This window comes from Eumetopias jubatus, unplaced genomic scaffold (genome assembly GCF_037043125.1).
Source record: "Eumetopias jubatus isolate StellerSeaLion01/CBP00866 unplaced genomic scaffold, mEumJub1_p1.0 scaffold_17, whole genome shotgun sequence".
NCBI lineage: Eukaryota > Metazoa > Chordata > Mammalia > Carnivora > Otariidae > Eumetopias > Eumetopias jubatus.
The window spans coordinates 76,694,279-76,721,191 of NW_028274823.1; the positions used below are offsets into that span (position 1 = coordinate 76,694,279).

The 26,913-nt window shown below is 43.6% G+C and overlaps 1 long non-coding RNA gene across 1 annotated transcript in view; it reads right to left on the reverse strand.

The window, feature by feature from the left end:
• Positions 1-25,728, reverse strand: part of LOC148162225 (uncharacterized) — a 56,030-nt gene extending 30,302 nt beyond the window's left edge. The window contains exons 1-2 of the long non-coding RNA XR_015767108.1: positions 25,647-25,728; positions 13,406-13,515 (exon numbers count right to left, since the gene is read on the reverse strand). This is a non-coding gene — a long non-coding RNA (uncharacterized LOC148162225). The remainder of the gene's footprint in view (positions 1-13,405; positions 13,516-25,646) is intronic.
• Positions 25,729-26,913: the final 1,185 nt, after the last annotated feature.

Consider the following 26,913-nt stretch of genomic DNA (forward strand, 5'->3'; position numbering starts at 1 on the left):
TATCAAGTACCATGTGGAGTGGGTGAAGACAGCTCTCCAAAGATGGGCGCTGGGCAGAAAAGACACAGCTATATTCCAACACCACCATTTTCCAGTACTTAACTTCCCAGCACACACACATTTATACACTCTAAATCCTTCTTCTGAGGCTTTCCCAAAATGTTCCTGAGATCCTGCAAGTTTCCACATACAACTGTAAACACTCTCATCCTCTTACCAGTGAAAGGCAGCCCAAAGTCATGCCTACCTCTTGCAACTAGAAATAAAGACTTGAATGTTTTCTGAGTTTACAGGCTCCCAATAATGTCCATTCCATTTCTGGATTCCATCCCAATATTTCCTTAATATTCTGAAGTCCGTGGTGAATTTAACCATTGCCCAAACTCCTGCTAATAATGTGAGAGGTAAGCATAAGGAGAAGGAAAATTTTTCAAATAAATAGAAGACAAAGAAAATAAGGAAATACAGAGTAAATCATAGTCAGAAGATACAGCTGGTGCTCATTTTTCCCTTCCTCCCTGTCACATCTGGCCAGCAGCTCTACTGGTCAGGGGTCTATGCTCAGCAGAGTACCTGAATGCTTTATTCCTGAGGGCTCTGAGACCATGATCCTTCTGCCACTGTAGGGTACTAGTAGTCCTCATGCACCTTTGCTATTAGGACTGGTGATTAAGGAAGATCCCAGAGTGGACCTCCGACTCTCACCATTCTCTTCATGACCTCGTTGTATTACAATATATCAATATATCAATTTAGAAAATCTCCATTTAAAACTGAATCAGAAACAATGAACTTTATTTTCTCAAGAACGGGAAATCAGAAAGTAGATTAAGTTTCAGGCGCATTTTGGTCAGAGCTCCTGCTCAATTTCTGGAACCTTCTCCGTGGTCTTCCCTCCTTTGTGGGTCAGCTTTATCTATGCTACCAAGGGTGACATGATGGGGGGTTGGATCCTGCCTTTCAGATACCTTGAATTAGTGACCCATACAGTTTTTTCTTCCCGTATAAGAATGCATAGATGCAGGAACCCAAGAGGAGAGCTGGGTGAGGAAGAGAAGAGGATTCTTTCCACAGTCGTAGCTCATGAACCACCTGCTTCCTTTTCCCAGGACTCTTGGTCCTGTGGGTCTAAAGGTTCTACTGATGTGTTCTCCCTCTCTCTATACCCCCTCCCAGGACAGAGTAAGTTTTTTGCGGAGAAACAGAAGTTGCAATTGCCACCTGGCTATGTTTTTGTTTGTTTGTTTTTTGTTTTGTTTTACCTTTCTTTTTTTTTTTGCTCAACCAGGAGAACAGACAAGAAGGAGGGAGTTAGAGTTACAGTGTTGGCAAGTATGTGGCCCTGACTCTGGACAAGGGAAAGAGAATTTGCTCCTTATGGACACTCTTCCCTCAGCATCTGTCCCTCCCTTCCACCTTTGCATCAGATCACCAATATTCATCAATCATTTATTTGTACCCCTTATGACTCACGTGATTCCAGAGCTGATAATCTCATTCCTAGCCACAGGGGTGGGTCTTGATTTATCTAAGCCAAATATGGTGACTCCATTGACCTTACGATAATAGAACCAGAAACCAAAATTAGAACCAATCATGACACCCCCAGACAATTGGTTCAAGGTGGGGGAAGTGACCAATGTTGGTCCAGTCAGACCTATGGAAAGAGCTTTTAGTCTATGACCAGGATAGAGGTAAGTGAAGAAGTGTCTTGTCTTACAAGCTACTAGCGGCTATCTTGTGATCTTGAGGGAAGGTAGTCTGCAATCTTGTCTGCAACATTGCTTAAATACTTAATAAAGGTTGTTGGATTCATGTTTACACAATTCATTTCAATTAATTTTAAAAGCACACTGCTCAAAACAGAATTCTGTTTTTCCAAATTTATCAAAAGACAGTCAGAACTTTCTTCATTCCTTAACATTTCAACTACTAATTGAATGTCTGTTACATAATGCAACTGATCTCTTGCAATTTAATATTTCTTTTCCATAAGTAACCAAGTTTTAGCCAGGATCATGACCTGAGCTGAAGGCAGACGCTTAACCAAGTTTTAATCAGATTTATAATCTTAAAAAATATTTTGATTATTCTTTCTAATGTGTTCCACTGTGTTTTATAGTCCAAAATGGCTTGTCCCATTACTTGATTCTCATTCATTTCCTGTTGCAAAAGAGGATCCACACATAATCATGCTGGGGGAGGCAGGGCAGACAGAAAAGGCCAATCCAAATGCAGAATGTGTCTGTACTGGTGAAGGAAAAATTCCTGCCTTTTCCAAGAAGAATGAAGTCCAAGGTCACTGGCATACCACTAGGTAGCTGGCTGGTCATCTCAGGCCAGGGTGCCAGATGGGGGGTTCAGGGTGAATGATGGTGGCCACCAAATTAGGCATTGCACAGTGACAGGTTTGGTGATCGAAAGTCCACATAACTGAACTTTCACATAACTTGAATCTCTGCCATTGAGCATGATGGATTCATGAGCATGCTGGGTTGGCAAGGGAACCAGGAGACTAACATCCAAAACTCAGGTCGTCTTATGTCCTTAATTAAAAAGTTCATCTGCAAGGGATAAAAATAATTTTCTTGTCCTTTTGGGAACATAGCAAGGGCATGAATGAGAATAACATTCATGTGGCTCAAAGCCAGTATTCTCAGCATGCCAAGTCTTGGCATTCCTTCCTCTACATCTGGGTTTCTCAACCTTGGAACTACAGTCATCTGGGGCCAGATAATTCTTTTTTTTTTTTTTTTTAAGATTGTATTTATTTATTTGACAGAGAGAGACACAGCGAGAGCAGGAACACAAGCAGGGGGAGTGGAAGAGGGAGAAGCAGGCTTCCCGCGGAGCAGGGAGCCCGATGTGGAGCTCGATCCCAGGACCCTGGGATCATGACCTGAGCCGAAGGCAGACGCTTAACGACTGAGCCACCCGGGCGCCCTGGGGCCAGATAATTCTTCATTGTGGGTACTGTCCTGCTCATTGTAGGATGTTTAGCAGCACCTCTGACCTTTATCCTGGAGTGCTCTCAGTTGTAACCATCGAAAATATCTGTAGACAGCTAATTGTCTGAGAACCACTGTTCTAGTGTGCCAATGGATTACTTACCTATTTATATAATTTAACATGGGCACCATGAGGTCCAAGCTCGCAACAGGTAACCGAGAAAACCGTCGAAACGTAACCATCTATTAAGGTTAGCATGTTGAATGCACACCGTGGTGATCATACCAATAGCAATACTTTCATCTGGATTCAAAATTATAATCCTCGCGGTCTGTGGTCGACTAGGTGGCTCAGTTGGTTAAAGGTCTGCCTTCAACTCAGGTTATGATCTCAGGGTCCTTGGATCAAGCCCCGCATCAGGCTCCCTGCTCAGTAGGGAGCCTGCCTCTCCCTCTGCCTGCCACTCCCCCTGCTTGTGCTCTCTCTCTCTCTCTCTCTGCCAAATGAATAAATAAAATCTTTTAAAAAATTATAATCCTTTTGGTCAAACACCTTTAAAAGTGAAGTCCCACAAATATTCTCCCAATTTCTAAGAAATAAAGTGGTGAATTCTTATAGTTTATTTTTTAATTCCTGTTCTGCAATCGGGCAGACCCCCACCACCCCAGGGCTACACTGAGCTTGAAACTGGATTACTCGGTAAGCAAGTATTACTCTTACTACAGTAGCTGCCTCTAGGACTGTTCCATGGCAGGCTTTGTGCTTTTCCCTTTACAAGTATTAACTTATTTAATTCTCCCAACAACCCCAGCGGGTTACTACTGAAATACCAAGAAGTTGCCTGAAATCACACCACAAATTAGTGGCAATGCCGTGGGTGGGGGATCATTTGCTTTTCCCAGCGAGGAAGGCAGCTCTGGCTAACCAAGAGGGAAGAGATGAGAGGGGCTGTGTTCTCCTTCTCCTGAGTTTTCAACAAGGGAGGGACTGTGAAGAGTGTTGTGTATAGGCGGACACTTGTGTAATTCTTTCCTAAATTCTTTAACTGGGTTACTTTATTTCTGGAGCCCTTATATATTCTTTCTTCTGATCCTGACTAATAAAGTCATGGCTCAAGTCTGAGACTGCAAATGTCTAACTAGCAAATCTCTAATTCATGAAATTTTCTGAAGTAAAATGATCAGTGACCCAGGTAGCGTTAGAAGGCAACATCTGCTCAGTGCTGCAATTTTAAAGATCGTTAAATATACGAAGGCTGAGAATTTTCTTTAAGGCTTCGTGGTGGTAAGATTATAAATCCTCATCCACACTGAAGCAAAGTATTGGATATGGGACAGGGGGTTGGCTTGAAAGTCTAGGATACAAGAGATTAAGGGTGAGGGAAGTCCTGGTATAGGGTCATTTCATCTTTTTTTTTTTTTAAGATTTTGTTTACTTATTTATTTATTTATCATGCGTGCATGCGAGCAGGGGCGGGGGCAGAGGGTAGGAGAGAATCTTAAGCCGACTCCTGGCTGAGTGTGGAGCCGGACTCCGGGCTCAACCCCAGGACCCTGAGATCTTGACCTGACCCAAAACCAAGAGTCGGACACAACCACCTGAGCCACCCAGGCGCCCCTAAATTTAATGTTTTTAGAAAACTAGTAGACTTCCTTGAGAGGATAAAATCAATGATGCAAGCCCTTTTGAGACATCAACACTGAACTTGTCGTTACTCTTGGACAGAGAAAAAGAAGGAGGAAAAATATTTACTTTATCAGTCATCATAATGACACCAAAAGAAAAGAACACTACCCAAGTGGGGTTAAGGAAGGGCTGAATGTACTCTGAATTTTAGCATTATGAAGTTGAGTTTCTGGCTAATTCTTTTTCTATGAAAGGTGAAACAATCTCCTGTAGTAATCTATTTTGAAGTACAAAAATTTTTTCCCTCTCCTGTGGAATTTAATTCATAATCCTGAGTTTAGGGTTACAAGTGTGTTGTAAGAGGCTGTATTTATTATGTGTTTATTATAGGGAAATAAAAGTTTTAAATTCATGTGTTGTAGAAATTGAATTTACTTACCCAAGCTTTAATGTCAATGCCATCACTATGATGATTAGCTCATCTTTGTTCTATAACTTCACCAGTATACATGTGGCGTGAATTCACTTTCTAGGCAGAAAGCACTAAGACACATTGTCTTGACATTCCTTCTCAAGGTTTGTTTCAGAAAAACACATTTTATGATCTTAACAGACTTGCCTAAGTAAAACGTGAATCTTGTTTCTCCAATACCCTCAATATTCCTCTTAGATCACTTGCGTATGGCATTTCTTGAAAAGGCAGTAAGATGAAAAGTGATCTTTCATTAGCAAAGGATATACCTTCTTCCAAAAAGTTCATCAGAGAATCAAAATGTCTACATGATTATCCTACGTGTTGGTACTATAACCAAACTCGAGTTTGCCAGCCTGGTGTGCAGCAAAGACCATCACCGAGACATCAAGTATTCAGCAGGGAAAGGGTTTATCTGAGAGGCAGCCAAAGGAGAGATGGGAGGGAGAGCCTCAGATCTGCCTCACCTAAGGAAAAGAGTCAGGGAAACCTAAAGGTGGATGGGTGAACAAGGCCTGAGGAAAAGGCTGTAGTTCTGCTTATTAGTCTGTAGTTGCGCTTATTAGTCCCCTTAACCTTATGGTTACCCGTTTCAGGACCAAGACAAGAAATCCCACCCGCTCAAGGTTTTCTCTGAAGCACTGCTAAATGGCTAACAATTAAAAAATAATAATAATAACAAAGGCTTCAGGGTGCCTGGGTGGCTCAGCCGGTTAAGCATCTGCCTTCAGCTCAGGTCATAATCCTGGGTTCTTGGGATGGAGCCCCACATTGGGCTCCCTGCTCAGTGGGGAGTCTGCTTCTCCCTCTCCCTCTGCCTCTGCACACCCCTCCCCCCCCCCGCTCGTGTGCATGTGTGCACGCTCTCTCAAATAAATAAATGTTTAAAAAAAATAACAAAGGCCTCAGAGCTCCTTGTTAGATTACCACAGTGTTAAGAGTTTGTGTGAATTAAATTGCACTATTTGCATTTCCATGACGTTAGCAAATGTATTGCCATTCTACCGTGACTGTGTTTTCAGTTGACTTGTTTTTTTAATGAATGAGGAAACAGTTGACTAAACAGTTCTACTTCAACCTGAAGGTGTTGGGAGGAAGATGTAATAACACACTTTGTATTTTTAATGGCAAGATGAATTTGTAAGAATGAACCAGCTGGATACTGGTGCTCACAAATACCGTACTATAAAAGGGATAGTGGTGACTTGTTTCTTGGATTTTTATTTGTGACTTATATGAGTGACTTTTTGCTTGACGTTGGGTTTTCTGGCCTTTTCTCAAGACACTTCTCTTTCTTTTAAAAAAAATAATAGGAATGAAAGTAACCAAAGCGAAAGACTGATTTCTTACCCCACAGCATTTCTTGAGTATAAAACCTCCTTCTACCAGACAACAGAGGAAAACGTGAAATAATTCAGAATCATTAATAACTCTGAGTTTATATAAAGAGAAATGTCACATGAAGAAAGATCTTTTTATTTTATTATTTTTTAAGATTTTATTTATTTGTCAGAGAGAGCACAAGCAGGGGGAGTGGCAGGCAAAGGGAGAGGGAGAAGCAGGCTTCCCTCTGAGCAGGGAGCCCGATGCAGGGCTCGAACCCAGGACCCTGGGATCATGACCTGAGCCGAAGGCAGACACTTAACCAACTAAGCCACCCAGGGGTCCCAAGAAAGATCTTTTAAAAATCACCAACATATTGAGCTCGGCTGGCGTTCAATGTGCTAGACACATTTGGGAGACTCTAAGATTTAAAAAACATAACTCATGCCGTAATTCTCCATTTTTTCACACATTAACTTCTATAAGGCAACTCTTAATAAGATTAAAACAGATCAGAGAGTAATGTAACAGAACCAGCACATTAGGACCCTTTCCTCCTTTTCTCTCTCTCCACCCCCCCCTTTTATTTTTAGATTTTATCTATTTGAGAGAAAGCGTAAGTGGGGGGAGGGGCAGTGGGGGAGGGAGAGGGACAAGCAGACTCTGGGCTGAGTTCAGAGTCCCAGGCGGAGCTCCATTGCAGGACCTGGAGATCATGACCTGAGCTGAAACCAAGAGTCAGATGCACTCAACCTCAACCTCAACCTCAACTGACTGAGCCACCCAGGTACCCTTGAACCTTTTCTTAACTCTTCCCACTTTCCTGCTCTCTCCCGCTCCACCCAGGACCCAGGGGAAATCACAGTGAGGACTAGCGCCACCGCTGTTTAGACAGTGGGAAATAAACCTCACCTGGTGGAGCCCGGGACAAGGTCATGGAGAGACTGACTGCAGACAGGGAAGGGCTGATTGCACAGCCCTGCTGGTCATAGATGGCTGGCGAAGCTAAGTTTGTGTTGGCACTGAGTTTCTCCCTTCTGTCAGTCTGTACCCCAAGACATTGAGAACCTCACAACACGGGGCTTGAGCACTCTTGCGGGAATTCCTCAAGGTCAATGCCTCCCCACCCCCTTCATTCAAAACCACATTGATTGGTTCCATGTGGTTGCTCCCTTTTGCTTCTTGCTGCTTCTTCTTCTGGAAGGATCAGATCCATCACCTCCCTGAAGAGCCTGGTGCTTCCTGTGCAGGCTCCGTGGAGGAGGTCTCTGCTCCCAACCTTCTGATCTTCCATCTCCACTCAGGAGTAGAGTCGCTTCTGTTTTGTCGCTTTTCTTGATCACTGGTGTCCATTCTCTGACTCCCTTCAAGGACTTCACCTTCTCCTTAAGAAGACTGTAGCATGGGGCGCCTGGATGGCTCAGTTGTTAAGTGTCTGCCTTCGGCTCAGGTCGTGATCCCAGGGTCCTGGGATCGAGCCCCACGTCGGGCTCCCTGCTCCGTGGAAAGCCTGCTTCCCCCTCTCCCACTCCCCCTGCTTGTGTTCCCTCTCTCACTGTGTCTCTCTCTGTCAAACAAATAAATAAATAAATCTTAAAAGAAGAAGAAGAAGATTGTAGCTTGTATTTCCAATGCTGTTCTCTTATTTGGAAAAAAGACAACAGAGTATGTGTTCTGCAAGTCTTCAAATCAGTCCTTTGAACTTGGTCCTTATGTGAGTATTTAAGAGGATTTTCATTTGGGGGTATCACTAATGGGAACGACTGCCAGGCTGACCCACATTCCTGGAATACACATGTCCCCCAGTGTGAAAGGAGTCACTTATGCCACGCCTTTCCTTCCAGACCCTCCCCAAACATCAACTCTCCAGTATAATCCATGGATTTCTAATCTTACTATCTGGCTTTTTAGCACAGTCAAAGTATGGATTTTTGAAATGAAAAATTTGAGTTATTTTATAAAAGTTGCACACAAAACCAAGTATCATAAAATACAGGTTATACCGATTATAATTATAATATATATAGTTATATGTAATTATATAGTTATATGAATTATATAGTTACATGAATTATATATATATATAAATTAAAGTGAATGCTCTGTATTGCTTGGTGACAAACAACCTCCTGGAAAGTAAGTGCAGGGTGAAGGAGCTATGAGAAGTTGTTTTTGAGTTATTGCTAACATTTCTGGTTCTGATTCAAATAGCGCTCCCACCCATCCCTGACCAGCTCTAGTGTGCGGAGCATCTCTTGCGGGTGGGGAGGGGGTATAAATGGCCCCTTGATCTCTGCTCCGGCACCGTGAGAGCAGAGCACCACCTGCGCAATGGTAGCTCCCATTTATCCAGCATTTGCTAGGTGCCAGGCACGGTTCCTAGTGGCTTACAGGTACTGAACATTTTTAATCCTCCCGGCAACCCTTCAGAGCTCTCTTTCTTTGGAAAAGCGTAGTAACTCACCCAAGGTTGCATTCCTATGGAGTTGTGGACCCAGGATTTATACCAGTGAGTCTCTCTCCAGCATCTGTGCTTTTACTTTTAGGCAGTCCTACCTCAATCAATATACCTTTTGCTGGTTTTTACCTTTCTTCTAAGGGACAAGTGTAGAAGGAGGAGAAGTCACCTCATTCCAAAATATTAATGACTCCTGGAATATACTAGCATTGGCTTTGAAACAAGTGCTTCTAATTTTTGTTTTCTCTTCAGCCCTTAGCAAACAGGAAAGTATTTTCTTTGAAATGCGCTCACTGGTCTTATCGCTTTCGAGTTCTGGTGGCTGAAGTCGGCTTATGTCAATGGGGGTTGCAGGGCATCTAATCCCAGAAACAAACTGGAAGTGGGCAACCGAACACCACCAAGATCCACTCCCTCATACCTCTGTTCCTCTCTGAACATCTGTCTTCCCTTCACCTCGCCCTGCAGACCAGCTTTCTCTGCTCCCCAGTTTATACAGAAGGACACGGACGGCCCCAGCGCCAGGCTTCCCCTCCCTCCCTCCTCAAACCCGTGTGGTCTCTGAGGGGTATCTTGGTAATCAGTCCAAACTCTCAGCAAAGGCACTTTGATTGGCTCAGCGTGGTCAGGTGTGAACTCTTGTGCCAGGTCCTGGGCCTGGGGCAGGGCCGTGTTATCCAAATGTGGCCACTCCCTCAGCCAACCCATTAGGGATCCATTGGTATGAATGAGCAGTTTTCAAAGGGATGCAGGTTAGGGGTGGCAGTGAGAAGGACAAACAGACCATCTAATAGGTACCTACTACACTTCAATTTCACTGAAACTCAACTGGGAAATAGTTGTTAGACTTCCATCTCTTCCTGAACCCATTGGCTTAGGCTTAGTTTTGTGAGTTGGGAGAATAAGCTGTGGTCATCTGAAAGCGGGATCTGAAGCCATCTCCCCCGTGGCATTTTAAGTAATGCCCTTGAGAAGCAAAAAAAGGATAGTCCGCGAGAATAGCAAGCTTTATTAGGTCTCCTTAAATGGAAGATTTGCTCCTACAGCCTGCCCTGACACAGAGCAGACGTTTGGTAAATAATAACTGCTATTTTAATTTTTGGAGAAGGCAAGGAACGAATAGTATTAGATGTTGTCAAAGTGGGGTTATGGAAATGGATGCTGGCACCTGAACTTGCTTAACTTCTCTAGAACAAGGCCTATCACAGAGCTATCAGCTGACAATACTCAGTAAAACTTAATATTTATAGGGGCACCTGGGTGGCTTAAGTCAGTTAAGTGTCCGACTCTTGATTTCGGCTCAGGTCATGATCTCAGGGTCCTGGGATTGAGCCCTGCATTAGGCTCCTCGCTCAGCAGAGAGTCTGCTTGAGATTCTCTGCCTCTGCCTCTCCCCACCCCCACGCATTCATGTGTATGCAGGTGCTTTCTCCCTTTCTCTAAAATAAATAAATAAATCTTTAAAAAAAAACCTTAATATTATGAAGGACCATGTTATCAGGATAAGAAAATTTAAAACAAAGAGACAAGTATTTAAAAGACCAAGATTACATAAACTATGCTGTATGTTTAGATTAGATTTTCAACAGTGTTCTTTACTGGATGTTTCCTTCCAATAATTTGACCTTTCCTTTGCTGTCCAGCTTGTCAACCTTTCTTTATCTTACAATCTGTATATATGAATTCCATAACATGCTTATTAGTTTCTATGATCTTGAAGCATTAATGTCACAAAAAATTGCTATCTTAAATTAAAAAGCTAGCTTAAAATATTAAATCACTCATATTAGTTATGTATTTACTAATATATTAGGTTAAATAGTACTAATATTAGTTTTAAATAGTTTGTGTCTTTTTGCACCTGAACTCAACTAAGTTACAGACATTTCCCAGTAAAGTGTCATTACATCGAGCAGGATGATGGTCCCCCCAGGAGAAGTTTGTTCTTCAGGCCTACGGCTGTCATAACCTCAGCCTCCCTCCTCTCGGCTCTGTGGTTGGTATGGATGCTAGTCAAAGCGGGGGTTGGCCCCGGACCGCTTGGGAATAATGGTCTTATCCTTCTTAGAACCAGGCATTCCACTACTCTCTAGTCCAGGTGAAAGGAAATGCAGTAAACCCTGCTGAGGTGAAAAGACTTCTGGATGGGGCACCTGGGTGGCTCAGTGGTTAAACATCTGCTTTTGGCTCAGGTCATGATCCCAGGATTCTGGGATCCAGCCCCGCATCAGGCTCCCTGCTAAGCAGGGAGCCTGCTTCTCCCTCTGCCTGCCACTCCCCCTGCTTGTGTTCCCTCTCTCTCTCCCTCAAATAAATAGATAAAATCTTTAAAAAATATTTAAAGTCTTGGTGAGTCTGATCCTATCCTTGGCATAAGACCACTATAATTCTGGAGATACTATAAAAGAAACCATTAATGCATTTGAAGGATAGTAATATAAAATAGAAACATTACATTCTAATCTTGTTAGTTCAAGCTTTTCCATAATACTAAACTTGAGCTATGGAGAGCAATAGTTGCCCTTGGTGATCTACCTGAAGAACGCTGAGAAGCCCTTCCCAAGAAGCATGGATAGACTGAAGCATCCTGAGCTCAGCTCAAAACATATTTCAATTTTTTTCTTTTTTTTTTTTTAGAGAAAGAGTGTGCAGGAGCAGGGGGTGGGGATGGATGGGGTTAGGGCAGAGGGAGAGACAGAATCTTAAGCAGGCTTCACGCCTTGATTGAGCCACCCAGGCGCCCCAAGCATCTGATTCTTGATTTCAGCTCAGGTCATGATCTCAGGGTCCTGGGATTGAGCCCCGCATCAGCAAGGGGGGGGATCTGCTTCTCCCTCTCCTTCTGCTGCTCTCCCTGCTGTGCCTCTCTCTCTCTGTCTCTGTCAAAAAATCTAAAAAAAAGAAAATCTAAAAAATAAAATCAGGCGCTGAACTGACTGAGTCACCCAGGTACCCCAAAACATATCTCAATTTTATGTGGCTTCAGAGATTCATGGTCAATACCATTGGTAAGCTCTAAACTCATAAATCATTTCATCAGCATTCAGAGATTTTCTATTTGAAGGGTTGTTACAAAAGCTTTGAGGAAAGATAGATGATCCTTCTGTTGCTAGTTTAAGTATCAGTTGGGAACTAGAAAAGAGTGTTCTCTTTGATTATCTGAAGCCTACTTTTGTGTCTACAAGATGACTTAAAAGAAATCAATCTTTATATATTTTACAGCACAAAGTATCTTTTTTGCATAGAAGTTTCTGTAAAAAACAAGTAATGTTTAATATGTTGTATGTTTTTATTTGACATTCCCATAATATATGCCCATTTACTTCTCAGTTATGAAGAGACAATAAAAATACAAAATTTTTTGATACCTCAGATCACCCTATCATCACCATGACATAAAGATGGGGAAAGTGACCCAAAAGGCTTCATGTCTCACCTTGAGCCAGGCAGCAACACGAGGAGGGTCTGCCTTCAGGCTCGAGTTCCTCCCAGACCACCCTCCGTGGTGTGAAGAGTAAGACCCCGAGTTATCAGGGACTCTCAAGTCAGATTTGTTAATAACCAACACTCACACATCTCTGAGGAGAAACCAGCGTCATTAAAGAGAGATGACAATCTCTATAAATGGATAATCTTTTTGAAAGGGCCGATGGGGCTCTAAAATAACTACAGTTAATATTTTTAGTGGCTCAGAGACAATGGCACGTGCAGAAAATAGACGAGGTACAGAGACAAGATCTTGCAAGGGGAAGACAGTTTTTACAGCAAAAGAATTCACCAGATGGGCTGAACGGCAGAAAAGACACAGCTGAAGAGTAAATCAGTGAACAGGAATATCAAGCCAAAAACTTCTTTGAGAACACAATACAGAGCGAGGGAAGACAGGAGAGAAAGTTGAGTCATAAAGGATGAACCCTCAAGTTCCAACATCATTCCCTAGTTGGTCTATTTACGTTGCCATCAGCTCCTTCCTAGCCAAAAGTAAGTCACCTGAACAAGCCTATTCTCCTCCCGAGTTTGGGGCACAGCAAAGCCCACCATAGGGGCCAAGGGCACCCCTGCACCTGATGAGATGAGCCCATTTGTACCTCCACACAGAGCAGGTGCCAGAGAGTCCGCACTCTGCCCTCTCGTGCCCCATGGTCTGTGGCAGTCCCTCCTTCTGGACCCTACTCTGCTGCTCTTCCTTTCCATACCCTGGTCTCAAGTTAGGAATTGCTCCTGGAGGAGGAGCACAAGGACATGAGGCTCAGGAGGGCTTCCCTGCACGGAATCTCCATCTGGTGAATGCACAGCCCTAGCGATTTGCCCAGGGACTTTCAAAACGCAGGTAGGCAGATTTCTTTTCTCTCATTCTCTCTCTCTCTCTCTCTAGCCTCATACCAACCAGGAGTTCTTAGAACTTTCTTCAGTGACTTCTAGGTATAGCTTGGCCACCATTTTCACTGAAAGCCCAGTTCAGCGTGATCACCACCATTCAAACACACACATAAGCAATTACATTTTTTTAAAAAACAAGCCAGTGTACACAAACCTTTGGCAGCAGCACAGGGTGCATGAGTAATTGGAGTCCCTACCTTGGGAAATGGTGACAGAAGCTCGGTTCGGCAACCCAGGGCTCTGGACCTTTGGCGGTTTTCGTGGTTGCTAATCCTAACGTGCCAAATCCTGAAGGACAACCTACTAACTGTAAAAGAGCAAAAATTCATTAGGATTCAAAGAGTGGAAATCAATTTGTACTGAAAAAGAAAGAAGCAGGCTTGCTGTGAATCCGGCTGGGAGGACAGGCATAGATGAAGGCCGCTGTATGGGTCATGAGAACCATTGTTTCTCTAGGGTCATGCTGTCTCTGTAAAATGTTATGAGGACTCCCTCTTGGGGAACTCCTGCTTTCCTACCAATGACACCCCCTGATCTGCTTTGCTAGTCCCATGGATTCCTGGGGATACCCAATTGCTAAGCTACCCTGTCCTCATGACAACACCGGTTAATGGACTGAATGTTTGTGTCTTCCCCAAATTCAGATGTCTAAATCCTAACCCTCAATGTGATGCCATTGGGAGGTGTGGCCTTTGGGAGGTGATTAGGTCAGGAGATTGGAGACCTCATGAATGAGATTAATGCCCTTCTGAGAGAAGACCTGAGAGCTTGTTCTGCCTGCTGTCAGCCATGTGAGGATACAACAGGAAGATGGAGGTCTGCAAACAATGAAGCAGGCTCTTGCCAGACATCAGATCTGCGAGGACCTTGATCTTGGACTTCCCAGCCTCTAGAACTTCCAGGAATAGTAAATGTCTGTTGTTTAAGCCGCCCAGTCTATGGTCATTTGTTATAGCAGCCTGAACTGACTAAGGCAGGGTCCAAGTCCTGGTTAATCCCTGCTTCTACTAATTTCCCCTCAGAAAGAGCATCCGATCTGGAACTGACCTCTGCTTCCCATATACCTGCTTCAGACTCCTTCAGTGGGAGCCCAAACTTTGTAAAAGATGCTTTCCTCGTGGTAACCAGCACTCTATGGTTCCTGAGGAATGTCCTCCCTCACTGTATTGAGTCAATAAATCTGATTTTAACAGACCACGGGCTTGTTCTTGATGGTCTTCAGAAGATTAGGCATTAGCCCTTCTGAGAAAGTTCCTGAATGGCTGCTTCATGAAGGGACGAACCATGTCCCCAAAGCCTGCTTTGCCACCTTCTAATCACAGATGCACAGCTGAGACAAGACCACCCAGGTGCTGGTTTCTCACAGCACTTAATGCTTGGGCTTAGAAGTTCCTCATATAACGGTTCTGTTTTCATCAGTTTTTGACAAAACAGCCAACTGGTGGTGGGTACAAAGTGCACTGATAAGCAATGTTAATATTATGGAACAATTTTTTGAGTGCCAAGCGTGTGTGTGCACACACACACATCCGCACGCTGAGCATTGTGGTAAATGTCTGACAAGGACTAAAACTTTGAAAAGTCAGAATAACCCATTCGCTGATATTATTATCCCTACTTCCAAAACTATGCAACAGGGTCAGAGAAAAAGAAGTGACAAAAAGGACCAAGATTTGAGGCAGCTCGACTTCACAGCCAGCCTTGACAAATAAGCACGTACACCTGCATCTAGTTTCAGCTCTGTGTACCCTTGCCATAACCTTGGATAAGCCCTTCATCTCAAAGGCTCAGGCTCTTCATCTGCAAATTAGGAATGTTTCAGGACCTATAACTCCCAGACTATTCCTGTGGACTCCATACTTAAAAATTCAGCTGCCTACTTTGCTTTTTATCAGGAACTGTGAAGGGTCTGAAATTTTTATTGTGACTAGCCTGCTACAATGTCATGGACACCGGCAGGAAATGCAAGGTATTTGAGTCAAAAACAAAGGACTTTATTGCTTAATGGCACAGCAAGTAGCATGAACTTCATGTTCACATTGGTTCGCTCATTCCCTGGGTACCATGGAGGAAACATGGGGCAGCCCAGGTGGATACTGTGCACGCTGAGGAATCCTGAATATAGGGACACCAAATCTTTTATAATGGGCAGTAAGCCTGGCTGAAGTTTCCTTTTTTTTTTTTAAGATTATATTTATTTATTTTTGCGCACACGCATGCACGAGAGAGAGAGCGTGCATGTGCACAGGAGCAGGGGGGAGGGGCAGAGGGAGAAGCAGACTCCCCGCCAAGCAGGGAGCCCAATGTGGGACTCGATCCCAGGACCCTGGGATCATGCCCCAAGCCAAAGGCAGACGCTTAACGGAATGAGCCACTCAGGCGCCCCCTGGCTGAACTTCCCTTAGAGGGAGACATTATCATTATTACACAGGACAGGAAGCCAACCCGCCATCTGCTCAGGAGAGAGATACTCTTTCCATGTTTCAAAGATATTCACTATATAAATATCCTTAAAAAGATAGTCTGGAACCAAGGCTTTCAATGCCTTTGCCCACAAGATGTGCAGACATAAATCTGTGGAGAACCGTCTCCCACAATACCCACTCCTTATTTCTATACTCTCTTGGCTTCTTGTGAATTTTCTCACAAGTGAGACAATCTGATGACTCTGACCAGTAGAGGCTGGGACCAAATCCATTCATCTGATCTCATAGAACATTTAAAGTTACTATCAATAGAACAGGATGAAGGATGAAGCTAACCTGTGATATTGACCTCAGCCATGCCCTCCAGGCTCCTGGACCCAACCAGCCAAACAAATCTCATAAACCATCATTGTCATCAAGATTCCGTACTGACCTTGCCACATGGTGCAAGGCTTTAACCCAGGTGTAGCGGGATGTATTAGTGATTGCACAGTCTCTGCCTTGGCCCTTCAGGAAGAAGTCTAGGGCAATTCTGACACCCATAATAACCTCAGGCAGTGGGTTGAGGCTGGCCTGACTGCTTCCCATAGCCAAACTGGTAGTCACGTCATTGAAGTTGGTAACAAATTTTGTACCACCTTTTCTAACTGGATGACTCCCATTGTAGGGAAAACCGTCCGCAATATGTGCGTAAGTAATAAATCAGTCATCGCTCTGAAAGATTCCCTTTAGTAACCAAAAGTAGCCTCATTTTAGGCGGAGCTCTGCCATCATCTTAGGGCTATATGACCTCCTGGTGGTCTTTCCTCAGGCCCACCCTTAAAGTACAAGTCCATGTCTTTTGGGAAGGAGGCAAAATAATGCCTGAATTCTACACAAGAGGTGCAGTCCCAGAGGTCCACATGGGGCCTCTAGAAAGAAAGTACTGTTGACAACTGTCGGAAACCCTCAAGGGAGGCACAGGTTGTGGAGGGGCACAGGTTGGGTACCTCCAATGTGACTTCCTGGCAGGCTGGTAGTTTCCCAGTTTCGGTTTGAGTAACTGAATCTAGTCCTTGTCTTACTGAAGGCCAAGTTTGTCCAGTGTGTCCACGCCACTGACCAGAAGCCTTTGTCTGCCCCATGTAATGACGGAGCAACATTTATAAGAATGGGGGTGTGAAAGATGTCCATAGGTGTTGACAGATGTTCTGCATGGGAGGGGCAGGAGCTGGGGCCATCACCTGCTGTTTCCAGTGCCCTTCTCTGTCTCTGAGTTAAATTAAATGGCAATTATTTGCAATGACCTGGATAGAACTAGAGGGTATTATGCTAAGTGAAATAAGTCAGTCAGAGAAAGACAATTATCACATGATCTCACTCGTACGTGGAATTTAAGAAACAAAACAGAGAATCATAGGGGAAGAGAGGAAAAAATAAAACAAGATGAAATCAAAGAGGGAGACAAACCATAAGAGACTCTTAATCATAGGAAACAAACTGAGGGTTCCTGGAGGGGAGGGAGGCAGGTAGATAGGGTAACTGGTTGATGGACATTAAGGAAGGCAGCATGTAATGTAATGAGCACTGGGTGTTATATAAGACTGATGAATCACTGACCTCTACATCTGAAACTAATAATACATTATAAGTTAATTGGATTTAAAATAATTTAAAAATAAAATAAGTAGCAATCAAATCATGATCAGAGCTATCTAGCAGGGAGCATCAGACCCAGCAGTCAGTTACATTTAAGGGTCTTACCAAAGTTTAGGAGAGTCACACTAGGGCATTTTCCTTTGTGAGGAAGGCTTCAGGGACAGTTTTAAAGAAAAAGGTTATTAACATCTCTCCTTCCCCCATACCTCCTAGATCCAAGGATGTTCCCTCCAGCCACCCACCCCACTGGCCCTGTATGTGGGTGTTGCTTTCTCTCCACCAACCACAAAATCAGTGAGTAGCTATAACTTCACCTTTTCCAATGTCCCCTCTCCCACCCAGACCTTTGTCTTTACTGGCCGTGGGCAACGGGGACAAAGGCATCTTTTAAAACTTACAGAGATCTATTATCCTCCACCACCTTGGCCTACATGGGCCACATAAAGGGACTCTGTGAACTGTGTACTCAGATGAGTGATCATTATCTTCAGAAAAGCAGGGACTATGATAGATACAGGAACCAAAAAAACAAGAATTAATGGGCCATCAGAATAATGGAGCACCAACTCTTTTTCATCCTTGGTTTGAATCCTCAAGGTCCAATTTCTCAACAGAATTTTAATTTTGGCCCCATCTGGCTCACTTGCCCACCCCTGGGCCAGTTGGCTGTTCTACTAAGAACTGGAACTGAGGAGGGTACTACCTTAGAGGGAGAGGAAAAGAATATTTGACAGGTAAACCCAGGAAATGTCCATTATAGGAAGTTATGCTTTTTGTCATGGTTCTCCATTAGCACCTTCTTGACTGCTAAGGAAAAAAATTATTTGTGACACATGCTAAAGACTGTAGGGAATATTTTATTCAAGGGATGCTACTATGATGGGATTTTATTTTATAGTATGAGAGAGAGATCTGGCTCAGCTTTGAATACAGCAAGGACAAATGGAGATTTATAGCTAAAGAGCATGGTGGGGTGTCATTGAATGGAAAATTAAGAAGGAACATCATGGGTAAGGGTGGAGGGATTCTGGCTGAATCACCTGGACAGGAATATTGCTGAAGGAAGGCCAAGGTCATAAAATATTGAGAGTGGGGGATAAGGAGTTTTTTTTAAAGATTTATTTATTTTAGAGAGAGGGAGTAGGGGTAGGGGTAGAGGGAGAGGGAAAGAGAATTTTAAGCAGACTCTGCGCTGAGCATAGAGCCCGATGTGAGGCTTGATCTCACAACCCTGAGATTACGACCTGCGCAGAAACCAAGAGTCAAACATTCAACCAACTGCACCACCCAGGCACCCCAGGGAATAAGGAATTTGATCAGATATTGAGAGTGGTAAGATATCAGGGTACCTGGGTGGCTCAGTTGGTTAAGTGTCTGCCTTTGGCTCAGGTCATGATCTGATCCCAGGTCCTGGGATCAAACCTGGCATTGGGCTCCCTGCTCAGCGGGGAGTCTGCTTCTCCCTCTCCCTCTCCCCCTCGCTCATGCGCGTGTACTCTCTCAAAACAAATAAACAAAATCTTAAAAATAAGAGTGATAAGATACCAAGGGTGAGAGATAAGGAATTTGATCAGATATCAAGTGTAGGACAGGAGATTTCTGAAAAATTGACTCGGCAGGATTCTTGCTAAAACTGGACTAAATGCTCAGAGCCTGAGTTCAGGGCCTGGGCCGAAAGAGGACTCAGAGAAACCTGACTCAAGTTTGGTCAAGAAGGAAGTCTTAATCATGCATGACTCATTACATTTTTTGCAGTCACACATTTCACTAATTCTTTTATCAGACATGCAGTGAACAAGAGACATGAAAACAACAGCAATAAAAATAACAAATGTAAGCACTCTAGCAGAGACAAAGGCAGTGCAAGCATCTGCCTCACCAGGTTTAGAATAGATATACATGATTGAGTTACTACACCCATTTGACTTGATTGTTGAGGTTAAGATGTAGCGCAGAGGATCACAGGGGAAGGGAGAGAAAACTGAATGGGAAGTCATCAGGGAGGAAGACAAACAAACCATGAGAGACTCTTATCTATAGGAAACAAACAAGGCAGCTGAAGGAGAGATGGGTGGGGGATGGGGTAACGGGGTGGTGGGCATTAAGGAGGGCATGTGATGTGATGAGCACTGGGGGTTATACACGACTGATGAATTACTGGACACGATATCTGAAACTAATGATGTATTATATGTTGGCTAATTGAATTTAAATATTTTTAAAAGACACTAAAAAAAAAAGATGTAGCCTAACTCACAAGATCCTTTGAGTGGAAGAATGTATGGACTTTCTACACCCGTGCTGTCCAAATACCATGGCTAGCAGCCACCTGTGGCTATTGACCACTTGAAAGGTGGCCAGTTCAAATGGAGAAATGCCGTAAATGTAAAATACACACTGGCTTTCAAAGATATATTATGACCAAAGGTCAGATAGTATTGCAACCCTCACATTGCAAACATTGCATGACATCTACAACTAATGGGAGCGGGACCCAAGATGGGAGAGGTCAACCTGAAAGTCCATGATGTCAGAAAGAACATGGGGGAGAAATACTTATAATCCCGGAGTGAATGAGCTAAGGCCAGTCAGGATGCCTTTTTTTGTGTGTGCGATTCTGTATATGGACAAGGAGAATTCACTGGAGATGACATCTGTGTGCCTCACATTTTCAAAGGAATATTATCAAAATGCATAGAGACCCACAGCCATTGGTTAGTTATGCTTGAAATGTATTCAGACCTACCCCAGTCCAGTAAAGTGTATCCTTTCACGTTTAGCTTCTCAATTTTGCTCTTTGGCTCCTCCCATTTTTGAAATCCCAACGTAAATCCCATCTCTTGCCTAAGGACCATGAACTACCTCACTATCAAAGTCCATAGTGATTCATTCAAAACAACATAATCTTGAGAGATGTGTCGGGTGCTGTTCTAGGGACTGGTGACACAGGGTGAACAGAACAGGTAAAGATCTCGCTCTCATGGAGCCTGTTTGGTATTAAGGGGAAAATCCTTTCCTTATCAACATGAATAGACTTATTATGGATGCTTAGAATTTCAGTTTTTTCTTGGAGATATCTCAGGTGATCATCTTGGAGGTGGTTCTCCTGAAAATCCCGTTGGAGGACTGATTCGACCTTCAGAGTCAGGAACTTTCCTAAAGACAGTGGCAACAGGAAAGGTGACAACTGGCACTCTTGCATGAAGAAAAAGGATCACAATGCTTGAAACACAGATAAGCTGCTCAGCTGTCAAAAAGTCCACAAGGCTCCAAATGTGTGTGGCCAACTAACAGAACCTGTCGCTCAGAGGTTATCATCCTGAAGAGCAATGGGAAATCCCTCTAGTTAATGACTCTCCTTGACGGAGGCTTGACAATGGCCTTGATTCATTTACTGTGATGTTTAAGTAATTGTCCACATTAAGAAAAGTGCACTGGGCACTTACGTTTCCATGATACCATCAAGGATATTGTTGTTCTATTAAAATTTTGCATCTAGAGCTTTAACCTATAGAGTAGTTAAATCACTATGTGGTACAGGTGAAACTAATGTAACATTGTGTGTCAACTATAATTCCATAAAAAAAGAATTTTTTTGTGGTTTCTGATCTAGGAATCAGCCAGTGAATAATTCTATATCAGTGTCCAGTAACCAGGATAAACATGGAATTTATTTGTACTTCTGAGAGTAAGCTGAATTGTGATCGATGAGCCAGCTGGGCTCTGGTCACTACTCATTTACCCGGCATAATAGAGATACAAGAAGGTAAAAGGCACCTGAGGAGACTGATGATTTATATATTGAATAACATTTTGACAGGTACAAATTGCAATTTGTGCTTGGTGATAAGATTTTTGGTATTTACTTTCTCCTTCCCTCAGCAAGTCAAGAGGGTTAAAAAGTAACTAGAGTTGAGTCCATTGTTTTTCTTAAATGTTTACAGAGCTATGGAACTCTCCAGTTTTCTTTACTAGACAGGATTAAATATATGAGTCATAAAGTTTAGTATGATTTATGTTGCTAAAATGAGAACTGTCAGTTTGGAGAAAGCTCATTTTTACAAACAACAGATTGACCAGGCTAGAGATTAATGAGTGCTGTGCTCGGGATATCAAGAGTGATAAATTCAATGACTGGTCAACATTTTCTGTAATCCCCCCACCCCTCTGTTCCCTCTGTTCCGCAGACCATCTTCTTCAGTACCGCACTTCCCATAATTGCATTCAGAAAATCAGTTAACAGAACTGGGCTATTTGTTTTGCTTTTAAACCCAAACCCCTCCTCACTCCTTGCCGGCCATCCTCCGGTAACTGACCGCATTCTTGGAATCTGCTTGTCACCCTAGAGTGGGAAGGAAGGACAGACTGCTCGGGACCTGCTCCTCCTCTACGATCTCAGGCTCCCTTTCTCCACTCTTCTCTCACGCTTAACAACTTGGCCATGCCAGATAACAGCACCAACTTTCCGCAACCAGAAACCATCCCCCGATGATAAAATCACCAGCAAATGGAAAGAAGAAATGCCCTGCTTCTTCTTCCACCAACTTGATGAGCCCACAGAGGACAACGAAGTCCTTTTACAGAGCAGACATGTCCAACCCTGTAGGCGCTCGGTGGCTGGAGAAGACAGAATGGGAATGGGCCAAGGAGAACTGTGGGCTTCAGCTTCTTGGAAACAGAGCCCACATCTAGTTCTATGTTTATCTCACCACTGTAAACCCAGGTCACAGCACGGTGCCTGGAGCAGAGTAGCGGAAGCGTTCCAGGACTGATAATTATTGCTATTTATACTACTAAAATTCCTTCAACAAAGGGCCAAATGTCCTAGCTTCCCCTGGGTCCCCACACTGGGCTGCAGCCAGGCCCACTGGACTTAATGCAATGAAGAATCAAACTATTAGATTGAAGATGGCGAGAAGCATTTAACAGGACCCAGATCACAGGAGCTATATTGTATTGCAGGACCCGGGATCTTACCAGTGACAAAGTGTTCACTTCTCTTAAGAGGCTAGCTCCTTGGATCGCCCTCTTCAATTCTTTGCACCTATGTCTGGAGTCCAGCACCAGCACCCCATTTACAATTATATTGTATTTCTTAATATTACAGGAGAAATCTCATCAGAAATAAAAGTAAACATTACTTATTGCCCTTTTTTATTTTTTATTTATTATTTATTTATTACAGAGAAAGAGAGACAGAGCACAAGCAAGGGGAGCGGCAGAGGCAGGGGGAGAAGCATGCTCCCCAAGCAGGGAGCCTGATGCGGGACTCGATCCCAGGGCCCTGGCATCATGATCGGAGCTGAAGGGAGATGCTTAATGGACTGAGCCACCCAGGCATCCCTTATTGCCCTTGTTTAAAATTTAATGCATATTCTCTCTCTCTCTCTCTCTCTCTCTCTCTGTCCCCACTCTGTCACTCATAAATGCACATTCACAGAGTCAAAAACAATAGCAAGGTATTTCCCATTCTAATTTGCTAAGGCGCTATGAGCTTAAGCTCAGCCAAATCACTTTGCTGTCACTCTATCCCCCTTTGCCCCTCTCTCTGACCCCAGAAGTGTCCGAAGTGTCACAGTGATGGCACCTTCTGCCCTCCCTCCACAAGGCTGTCATCAGCACACTCTTCCCCCATCCCTCCACTCCCAGGCACTGGCTCAGCATTTGACCCTATGGTCTGCCCTCTCCCAGAGCCTTTCCACTCCCCCCAAGGGGAAGACAACCCTTACTTCTCACCAGTGGCTGTCACGTGCCCTGTATATATTGTGATTGTCAGCCCAATTAAGAGTTTGGGAACCAAAGGACCTGCTTGTGGTTATGGATAAAACTGACTCTGGGGCTTGGGACACATGACACCAGCACATGGTGGTAGATTGTAGATGGTTAAGGAATTAACCTGAGTTTTCACATCTGGTTTGTTCACACAGAACAAAGAAGACACCCCAGATTTCCTATCTCCCTGAACAGTACTCTTTAAGTAACTTACAGCACCATCCTTCTCAGGCTTTGGGGGTGGTACTTTTCCAACCCCAAAGTCTTGATTCAATGCAGCACTTTGGGCTCTGAGACCCGTTCACGCCACAATCACCCCTGGCTAGAGGTGGTGGTTGGCAGAGGCCTCCCAAATATCTTCCCTTCAGAGTTATCTTTGCATCAAACTCAGAACTGTGGAACATATGGGATTTCCCTGTTGGCCTCTAGCACTAACGCCCTATTGGACTTCAGAGGGGCTTTCTTATAGCCACTTATCTTAGAACATCACAGTGTGACTACTCTAGAATTCATTCTGTGGTTTTTCTGCTGCACTGACTGTTATGGACTGAATTGTGTCCCCCAAACGTCGTATGTAGAATTTCTAATCTCCAGGGTGACTGCATTTGGAGATAGGGCCTATAAGGAGGTAATACAAGTTAAATGAGGTCATGGAGGTCCTAATCTGCTAGGACTGGTGTCCTCATAAGGGGGAGAGACATGACAGCTCTCTCCCTGCCTCCCCTCTGAGTTCCCCCGGAGAAGAAGCTCAGTTGAAAAGATAGTTATCTACAGGCCAACAAGAAAAGGCTCACTGGAAACCAACCTTGCTGGCGCCTTAATCTGGAACTTCCGGCCTCCAGATTTGTGAGAAAATAAATTTCTGTCATTTAAGCCACCCAGTCTCGTTGTTATGGCAGCCTGAGCAGGCAAAAATACACCGATAAAGCCTTCTTTCAAGCTTTGAAGAAACTCTCTATACACTGTGCTCCATGCTTTGGGGTCTAACACTTCTCTCCATAGCTGTTGCTAATACTTGAGCCAGAGAAGTCATAAATACTAGGAATGTTGGAATTGGATAGGATATCAATAACCATCCAACTCAGTATCCCCAGCTATGAAGAATTCACACTCACACACACACACACACACACACATACAGTACAAACATGGTTATCCCGCTTAATTACATTGGTGATTTCTTGATACCCAAACCCAAATGCCAGCTCCCCTTTAGAGTACTAACCTCACTGCTTCCCTGTGACCTACCCACCTCCATGCAGACCCAGGACCTTATACCTCAACTCCTGCCAAGCCAACAACAAAAGTTCACGATTCAGTTCCTACCTCTCATGCTTTATTCATTACCTCCTAAGGTCTAGTAACCCCACCCTCCTCTTCTTTCCAAAAAAAAAAAAAAAAAAATCCACCATTTCCTGGGAAACTTCCAGATGTTTTTTACCCCTACAATCTAGTGGACAACAATGTACCAGAACCTCTGAGTGACTATTAATGCCTATTGGTCACACCATGTATGCTACGTACGTAGTATCCAATTCTGTGTTCTTAACAGTCAGGGCTTTGACTTCTTGCAAAGGCCTCTGAGGGCCCATCACCTGCAGTAGATTGTACGTAGCTGAAGGTGGACTTTAACTAGAGTCTATTGTGCAAACACCTGAAGCAGTAAGTCCCTTGAGCGGTGCATGAGGCATGCCCACCTCCAGAGGTCTTGAGGTCCTCTCTTCAGATATACACATTCACTCTGAACAGTCATGACCTCCCCGAGGGAAAGGATGACCATCCAAAATCAGCATGTGACCTCAGAGAGTTGCTGCTAGACTGTGCAGGCAGTGTTAATGTCCCCCAGTTTCTTGGCCTCTCTCGGTGCTAAAAATCCCCCTTTCTATACATGAGCTTCCTCTCAAAATCCTAACCAACCAATAGAGGCAACTGGGTAATTTTCTATCTACATAACAAAAGTTCAAGGCTATGTATTTTGAAGCAAATAATTTTGTACTCTATTGGGTTTGCTATTTTAGTAGAGATATGTGTAAGAGAGGCAGTTAGAGAGAGCTTTTGATGTACCAATTTAAATTTGAACTTATCCTAAGTTAGTCATTTATTCCCTCCCCTCTCTCCAGTGAATTTCTTTCATGTCCTTAAGAGAACTGAGAGTTCTTATATAGAATATGGATGATCAGCACGACTCTTCGGTGCCTTGCTTGACCAAGATATAAAAGTAAACAAACATCAACTTTCAAAGGATTACCTCCAGCAAATTCTTATGCTTACCATAATGTTAATTTTAAAAATTTACTTGTTTAGATGCAGTACAAAGAATCGATGTTTGTCATTTCTGTAGCAAATTATTACTGGTTTTTCATTCATCTTTGAGAGTCCTGGTGAAGATGTTTGGTTCCCTTTCAAGTACTGAAAAGAAGATATTAAAAAATATTTGGAAGGGGGGCGGAGCAAGATGGCGGAGGAGTAGGAGACCTAGATTTCCTCTGGTCTCAGGAATTCAGCTGAATAGGGATCAAACCATTCTGAACACCTACGAACTCAACAGGAGACCGAAGAGGAGAGTAGCAACAACTCTCTGAACAGAGAAGCGACCACTTACCGGAAGTCGGGCCACTGCTCCTCCAGCAGGGACCCAACAAGCAGCAGAGCCGGGGAGACTCCCCTCCCTCCCCCGGGAGGAGCGGCGCGGGAGCGCACCGCAGGGATCTGCTGGGTTTGGAGACTCCACACGGGGTCGGGTGCCAGAGATAGAAACGCTCGGTCACAGGCCGGGTGAGCACGGAGTGCGGCCGGAGACTGGGGACACGGGAGTGACTGCTTTTCACTGGGGGCGCACTGAGGAGCGGGGCCCCGAGTTCTCAGCTCCTCCGGGTGGAGATTGGGAGGCCACCATTTTCACTCTCATCCTCCAAAGCTTTACCGAGAGCTTGCAGGGACCAAAAGCTCCTGAGAGCAAACCCAAGCAGCTTGCTTAGCCCGGACTCACAAGGGCGGGGCAATTCCGCCTCCGACAAAGACATTTGGAAACCACAGCAACAGGCCCCTCCCCCAGAAGATCAGTACGAACAGCCAGCGAGCCAAGACCAAGTTTACCGATCAAGGAGAACGGGAGAACTCCAGCGCTAGGGGAATACTGCACAGAGAATTCATGGCTTTTTTTTACCATGATTCATTAGTTCATCAAAGTTAATTTTTTTAACTGTTTTTTTTTAATTTTTCTTTTTCCCTTTTTTCAACCAACATCTTATCAATCCCTTTTTGAAAAAAAACATTTTTTATTTTTCATTTTTAGAGTCATATTTTATCCCTTCATAGTAGTTACCCTTATTTTTGGCATATATATATATAAGTTGTTCTCTCTTTAAAATTTTGAGATACAGTTTCTTCTAACAGATCAAAATATACCCTAAATCACTAGTGTATGGCTTTGTTCTAGTCTCCTGCCTGATGACATTCTCTCCCTTTTTTCTTTTTTTTTTAAATCTTCTTTCTTTTTTCAAACAACTTATCTTATCAATTCCTTTTATAAAATCTTTTATAGTTTTCATCTTTACAGTCATCTTCCATCCCTTCACTGTATCAACCCTTATTTTGTACATATATGTCTTTCTTCCTTTAAAATTTTAGGAGGCACTTTTTTCTAACAGACCAAAATACGCCCAAAATCTAGTGTGTGGCACTGATCTATGCACTAGCCTGATCATATTTGATCATATTCTGCTTTTTTTGTATTGTTCTGTTTTTGTTTTTATCTTTTTTTCTCTTTCTTTTTTCTTTCTTTCCCTTTCTTTTCCCCTGGTTTCAGGTCTTTTCTGATTTGTATACAGTATATTTGCTGGGGACGTTGTTAACCTGTTAGCATTTTG